The sequence below is a fragment of the Oncorhynchus tshawytscha genome, linkage group LG19 (assembly GCF_018296145.1).
Source record: "Oncorhynchus tshawytscha isolate Ot180627B linkage group LG19, Otsh_v2.0, whole genome shotgun sequence".
In the NCBI taxonomy this organism is placed as follows: Eukaryota; Metazoa; Chordata; class Actinopteri; order Salmoniformes; family Salmonidae; genus Oncorhynchus; species Oncorhynchus tshawytscha.
This window is the reverse complement of record NC_056447.1, coordinates 33,711,223-33,719,339: the sequence shown is the minus strand read 5'-3', so window position 1 is coordinate 33,719,339 and position 8,117 is coordinate 33,711,223. Positions and strand designations below refer to the sequence as shown.

At 41.7% G+C, this 8,117-nt stretch overlaps 1 long non-coding RNA gene across 1 annotated transcript; it reads left to right on the top strand.

Moving 5' to 3' along the window:
- The first annotated feature begins 268 nt into the window (after nt 1-268).
- Nucleotides 269-2,468, top strand: LOC112218665. The gene is made up of 2 exons (XR_002948648.2): nt 269-957; nt 1,156-2,468. It is a non-coding gene; the product is annotated as an uncharacterized LOC112218665 (long non-coding RNA).
- Nucleotides 2,469-8,117: the final 5,649 nt, after the last annotated feature.

The following is an 8,117-nucleotide window of genomic DNA, read 5'->3' as shown; positions in this document are numbered from 1 at the left end:
TATATACATGTTTGTATTATTTAACCTTTATTTAAATAGGCAAGTCAGTTAAGAACAAATTCTTATTTACAATGAACCCCACCCCGGCAAGACCCTCCCCTCCTTAATTGAATATCTCAGTATGGAATACTATAATTTCATAAATATGGAATACTATGTTCGTGTTTTATATGTTTTAATAGTCTCTTTGCTTCAGTACTATCTGTGACCATATTTTGGCAATCAGCCAAACTCTCAATGTGGTTCAACTAGCAGAACCAGCAAGTTACTCAGCTCTGTCAAACAAACATTTCCAGAGAAATGAAACTGAACAGAAAGACAACACCCTAAACTCTTGCCACTGTTCAGTCGGTTAGTCTGTGTATCAACATGGCAGAGGCAACTTTAGAAGATAAGGATTTGATTACCTGTTCAATCTGTCTGGACCTACTGAAGGATCCAGTGACTACTGCCTGTGGACACAGTTACTGTATGGGCTGTATTAATGACTGCTGGAATCAGGATGATCTGAAAGGTAACTACAGCTGTCCCTTGTGCATGGAAAGATTCACCCCAAAACCTGTCCTGAAGAAAAACATATTACTGGCTGAATTAGTGGAGAAACAGAAGAAGACAGGACTCAGATCTACTCCTCCTGCTCTCTGTTATGCTGTACCTGGAGATGTGGAGTGTGACTTATGCACTGGGAGAAAACTCAAAGCAATCCAGTCCTGTCTGGTGTGTCTCGCCTCTTACTGTAAGACTCACCTCCAGCCTCACTATGATTCCCCTGCTTTTAAGAAGCACAAAAAGAAGCTTGTTGAAGCCTCCACACAACTACAGGAGAAGATCTTCCCTCATCATGGCAGTCTGCTGGATGATTACTGCTGTACTCATCAACAGTGTATCTTTCTGCTGTTTGTGGTGGATGAACATAGAGGCCATGATACAGTTTCAGCAGAAAGGAGAAAGAAACAGGTACCAAACCACTTCTATGCAAGCTATTCCAAAACATACATTTAACACATTATTAATAAATGATGTCTTTCAAAACATACATTTAAAAAAGTTATAATGATTCCATCTGAGTTCATCTGAGACAGACAGACAGACTCAGAGTTATTTTCAAGATAATGGTAGGAGTAGTTACAAAATCTTTATTCTCTAAACAAGCAGAGGAGACCCGGCCATCGCTATGCAACCCAGGTCATGAGGCCACAACATTTTCAGTACATGCAACTGACCATGAAGCCCACCTTCCAGGCTGCAGCGCCTTGCATGTGTTCCACTCAGCACACGGCCGGTCAGAACATGGGCCTCTGCTTATTTATTAGTATTATTTTGTTTGTTTGGTTGTTTTTACTGTGAAGAGTTAAATAGTAGAATACATAAGGCACCATTTTGAAATGTCGTAGTGTGCAGCAGTTTTCCTCGTTATGTCAGTCACTGTCAGACCTATGCAAGCTATTTACTAGGCCTACCTGTCAGAAATGTCCAGTTGATCAATTTAGTGACAGAGGCAGGACAAGCAGGGCCCGTGTGCAAAATATTTATCACAGTGGGGGCACAACCAAATCTTGCCAGGGGCCCCCAAGAAGCAGGCCAGTGGAACAGAAGCAAATGCTGGGTGAGCGCCTCTTCCCGCTCAACCAGAATATGCACTCCAGCCTGACTGGAAAGATTGACATGTTGCTGGAGAGTCTCCAGAGTCTCTCCTCATCCAGTTGGATGAAGCCATGGCAGTGCTGCAGATTTACCAGAGATGAAACTACTCATCTGGTGTTCCAATTGTCATTATAAGCCACTGAATTGGGAACCTTGAATCTCACTTGACTGAGGAAAAACATAACATTGAAAAATAACTAAAACATAAAACAATGCACATTTACTTTGCTTTCATGAATAACATTTTTTTTATATATTAGATTTTATAAAGTGGCGTTGATGTAGGATTAGGGGGCACTACTCCCTGGTCTATAAAGCCAGGGTGAAGTTGCCTCTAGACACTGGTCTATAAAGCCAGGGTGAAGTTGCCTCTAGACACTGGTCTATAAAGCCAGGGTGAAGTTGCCTCTAGACACTGGTCTATAAAGCCAGGGTGAAGTTGCCTCTAGACACTGGTCTATGGTCAGTTGGTCATTCGGTCATTTGTCAGCAAAAGGCAGTAGGATGACGTGTACCATTGCACAGACCACAGACCCTTTATCCAGATCATCTGTGAGTATACTGAGACCTATTTAGTGATCAAGAAATTGTGAGCTTCTGCTGGTGGGCCTTTTCTATATCCAGGGCAAGTTAAGGGTTGCGGTCGAAGTATGGTTTAAGACTGAATGTTAAATCGTTTGGACTGTTGTTCTCTCTCCTCTCTCCCTCCCTCTCCCCACACCCCTCACGTAAAACTATGAAAATGTAATATTATTTTAACAAACTCTACCATTTTATTCATTGTATATGACATGTCATTGTGTAAAATAAATACATGAAGTATTCTATGAGTCATGTAAAGTGAATCAATCATCTGTGTTTACACTCAAGCTTTATTGGGAAAAATGGCATTCCGATCTTGCTCAGTAGGCTACATTCAAACTTTATATACCATTCTAACCTATAGGCATACATATGAACCATACTACATCTGTTGTTGCACAGTGTTGATTTTTTATAACAAATACTCACAACAGTTGTGTACAGTATGTCAGACTGTCTAATAAATGCATATATAGAATTCTCTCTCTATGGCAAAACGCAGCCTCTCTAACAAGATGATATCATCCAACTGAAGTTGTTATAGAGAGCAACCACCTAGTAGTCTTCCCAGTGTTCACTCTAGGTCTTCTTGCCACAGTCTACGATGTGTGTATTTGCTGGGACACAGTCCCTTCATGAAAGGAGATGAGACTCACCTGTTGCAAGATGGCCGACCCCGGGGCAGGATCAGTGATCAGCTCCACTCTCACTATCCGCATCCTCCCTATATATATATATATATATATATATATATATATATATATATATATATATATATATATATATATATTGATATATATATATATATATATATATATATATATATATATATAGAGAGAGAGAGAGAGAGAGAGAGAGAGAGAGAGAGAGAGAGAGAGAGTACCCCAAGTACTCCAAAGCATGTGTAGTTTGCTATTGGAATCGCTTTATGGAAAACTAGGATTTCATTAGTCTCCTTCCATTCAGTACTAGATTCAGCCAACACCACACCCCCTGCTTGTGCTAAGTGCACACAGAACCAGGAAGTAACCCCCACTGCAGCACAAGCATTTCCAGAGAAATGAAAACAAGCAGGCAGATAACACCCTAGTGTGACGTCTGCAATGGAAGAAAACTCAAAGCCATTCAATCTTGTCTGGTGTGTCTGGCCTCTTACTGTGAGACTCGCCTCAAACTTCACAATGAATTCAACCCAGGAAAAAGACAAGTTGATTGATGTCACTGGACAACTACAGTAGAAGATTTGCTCACTTCATGAGAAACTGTTGGAGGTTTACTGCCGTACCGATCAGAAGTGTATCAGTCTGCTGTGTGTGATGGATGAACATAAAGGCCATGATACGGTCTCAGTTGCAGCAGAAAGGACTGAGAAACAGGTAAGGACCAAAACAGTTCAATGCAAGATCTTTCACACTTTCAAAATACATATTATATATAGGCCTATAATGGTTTCATCCTTCAGAGTCTGAATCCATGCTAATAAAGCACAAAGTAAAACATTAACTAGTCAATACTCAGTGCCAACACACACACTCTTTACAATAACTGTGGAGATTGTTCTGCAGAAGCAGTTGGGAGAGAATCAGCAGAAATCCCAGCAGAGAATCCAGGAGGGGGGGAAGGAGATGCAGGACCTGAAATAGGCTGTGTGTTGGACCGTATATACACTGTTCAAAAAAATGAAGGGAACACTAAAATAACACATCCTAGATCTGAAGGAATGAAATATTCTTATTAAATACTTTTTTCTTTACATAGTTGAATGTGCTGACAACAAAATCACACAAATTATCAATGGAAATCAAATTTATCAACCCATGGAGGTCTTGATTTGGAGGCACACTCAAAATTAAAGTGGAAAACCACACTACAGGCTGATCCAACTTTGATGTAATGTCCTTAAAACAAGTCAAAAGGAGGCTCAGTAGTGTGTGTGGCCTCCACCTGCCTGTATGACCTCCCTACAACGCCTGGGCATGCTCCTGATCTCCTCCCAGACCTGGACTAAAGCATCCGCCAACTCCTGGACAGTCTGTGGTGCAACGTGGCGTTGGTGGATGGAGCGAGACATGATGTCCCAGATGTGCTCAATTGGATTCAGGTCTGGGGAACGGGCGGGCCAGTCCATAGCATCAATGCCTTCCTCTTGCAGGAACTGCTGACACACTCCAGCCACATGAGGTCTAGCATTGTGTTGCATTAGGAGGAACCCAGGGCCAACCGCACCAGCATATGGTCTGACAAGGGGTCTGAGGATCTCATCTCGGTACCTAATGGCAGTCAGGTTACCTCTGGCGAGCACATGGAGGGCTGTGCAGCCCCCCAAAGAAATGCCACCCCACACAATGACGGACCCACCGCCAAACCGGTCATGCTGGAGGATGTTTCAGGCAGCAGAACGTTCTCCAAGGCGTCTCCAGACTCTGTCACGTCTGTCACATGTGCTCAGTGTGAACTTGCTTTCATCTGTGAAGAGCACAGGGCGCCAGTGGCGAATTTGCCAGTCTTGGTGTTCTCAGGCAAATGCCAAACACAGCTCGCATTGATGTGCCATCCTGGATGAGCTGCACTACCTGAGCCACTTGTGTGGGTTGTAGACTCTGTCTCATGCTACCACTAGAGTGAAAGCACCGCCAGAATTCAAAAGTGACCAAAACATCAGCCAGGAAGCATAGGAACTGAGAAGTGGTCTGTGGTCACCACCTGCAGAACCACTCCTTTATTGGGGGTGTCTTGCTAATTGCCTATAATTTCCACCTGTTGTCTATTCAATTTGCACAACAGCATGTGAAATGTATTGTCAATCAGTGTTGCTTCCTAAGTGGACAGTTTGATTTCACAGAAGTGTGATTGACTTGGAGTTATATTGTGTTGTTTAATTGTTCCCTTTGTTTTTTTGAGCAGTGTATTTACATTACATATAGTGCCTTCAGAAAGTATTCACACCCCTTGTCTTTTTCTACATTTTGTTGTGTTACAGCCTGAATTTAAAATGGATTCAATTGAGATTTTGTGTCACTGGTCTACACACAATACCACATAATGTCACAGTGGAATTATGTTTTTAGAAATGTTTACAAATTAATAAAACATGAAAAGCTGAAATGTCTTGAGTCAATAAGTATTCAACCCCTTTGTTATGGCAAGCCTAAATAAGTTCAGGAGTAAAACTTTGCATTAAATGTCACATAAGTTGCATTTGTACAATAATAGTGTTTAACCAGATGTTTGACCGTTTCTCTTTACCCCACGTAAGATCCCTCAGTTGAGCAGTGAATTTCAAACAGATTCAACCACAAAGACTAGTGAGGTTTTCCAATGCCTCGCAGGAGCACCTTATTGGTAGATGGGTAAAAAAAAAATAAAAGCAGACATTTAATATCCTTTTGAGCATGGTGAAGTTATTAATTACACTTTGGATGGTGTATCAAAACACCAAGTCACTACAAAGGTACAGGCGTCCTTCTTAACTCATTTGCAGGAGAGGAAGGAAACTGCCCAGGAATTTCACCATGAGGCCAATGGTGATTTTAAAACAGTTACAGAGTTTAATGGCTGTGATAGGAGAGAACTGAGGATGGATCAACAACATTGTGGTTACTACACAATGAATAACCTAAATGACAGAGTGAAAAGAAGGAAGCCTGTACAGAATAAAAAAATATTCCAAAACACGCATCCTGTTTGCAATAAGGCATCTAAGAAAAACTGCAAAAGATGGGTCAAAGAAATTACCTTCATGTCCTGATTACAAAGAGTTATGTTCAGGGCAAATCCAACACAACACATCACTGAGTACTACTCTTCATATTTTTAAGCATGGTGGTGGCTGCATCATGTTACGGGTATGCTTGTCATCTACAGAGTTTTGTTTGGATAAAAATAAACGGAATAGAGCTAAGCACCGGCAAAATCCTAGAGGAAAACCTGGTTCAGTCTGCTTTTCAACAGACACTGAGAGACACGTAGTCCATTTCAGACATTTTTGGGGAACTCAGTGCAGTTAATTATTTTGTGCAGTGTGAACACCCCAAAGGAACTCAAACCACTGAAAAGAGCCCCCGAAGCAAATCAAACTGAGATCATCTCTAGAGCTAGTCTAAGTCTGATTTGCTTGAATTCCTTGGTTCGGTTCCCTTTTTTAAGGCAATGTGAACACAAAGCTCCCCAGATTTGCTTGTCATTATTCCCGCACCACACAGTAGACTACTGCAAAAGCGTTTCACTTTCCATGACCCTCAAATTGGTTCCACAAAAGAGAGAAGATTATGATGTGCAGGTTCGCAGAAAAAAATGTGCGCTGTTTTTAGATATTGATTAGAGATTATCAAGAATGGACCGAAATTCCAAAATACAGTGCATTCGGACTGTCATTCAGACCCCTTCACTTTTCACAAATCTTGTTACATTCAAGCCTTATTCTAAAATTGATATTTTTTTCCCTCATCAATCTACACACAATACCCCATAATGACAAAGCAAAAATAGTTGTTTTGATTTTTTTTGCAAAGAAAATAAAAATAGATATACATATTTACATAACTATTCAGACTCTTTGCTATGAGACTTGAAATTGAGCTCAGGTGCATCCTGTTTCCATTTATCATCTTTGAGATGTTTATACAACTTGATTGGACACACCTGTCTCTATAAGGTCACACAGTTGATAGTGCATGTCAGAGCAAAAACCAAGCCATGAGGTCCGTAGAGCTCCGAGACAGGATTGTGTCAAGGCACAGATCTGAGGAAGGGTCCAAAGAATTTCTGCAGCATTGAAGGTCCACAAGAACCCAGTGGCCTACGTCATTTGTAAAATAGAAGAAGTTTGGAACCACCAAAATTCTTCCTAGAGTTGGCCGCCCGGCCAAACTGAGCATTCGGGGGAGAAGGGTCTTAAATAGGGAGGTGGTCACTCTGACAGAGCTCCAAAGTTCCTCTATGGAGGTGGGAGAACCTTCCAGAAGGACAATCATCTCTGCAGCACTCCACCAATCAGGCCATTATGGTAGAGTGGCCAGACGGAAGCCACTCCTCATTAAAAGGCACGACAGCCCGCTTGGCGTTTGCCAAAAGGCACCTAAAGGACTCTCAGATCATGAGAAACAAGATTCACTGGTCTGATGAAATCAAGATTGAACTCATTGGCCTGAATGCTAAGCATCACTTCTGAAGGAAACCAGGCACCACTCATCACCTGGCCAATACCATCCCTACGGTGAAGCATGGTGGGGACAGCATCATGCTGTGGGGATGTTTTTCAGCGACTGGGGACTCGTCAGAATCAATGTTCCAAAACACACAATCAAGTCTAGAAATGGCACAAAAAAAGCTACAAATTTGAAGTTTTTGAATGGCATAGTCAAAGTCCAGACCAAAACCTGTTGAGATGTTGTGGCAGGATCTGAAATGAGTAGTTCATGCTCGAAAACCCACAAATGTCGCTGAGTTAAAGCAGTTCTGCAAAGAAGACTGGGCCATTCCTTCACAGTGATGTGAGAGATTGATCAACAATTACAGGAAGTGTTTGGTTGCAGTCATTGCAGGTAAAGGTGGCACAACCAGTTATTGAGTGTAAGTTGCCAATGACCTTTTCACTAAATTAATTAAGTATACATTTTGTTGTGTTACACACACACACACACACACACACACAGCAGCACGTGTCATGAAAAGTACATTTCACTCACTTTTTTTTTTCACTAACTTCCTCAGACTCCCACCAACTCACTGTGGATCCTAACACATCACATACAAAAGTCTGTCTGTCTGAGAGGAAAGTAACATACAGTGGAAAGGACCAGCCCTTTCCTGATAATCCAGAAGGATTCCGCAAATCTCAGGTGCTGTGTAACGAGGGTCTGTCTGGAACCTGCTACTAGGAGGTAGAGACG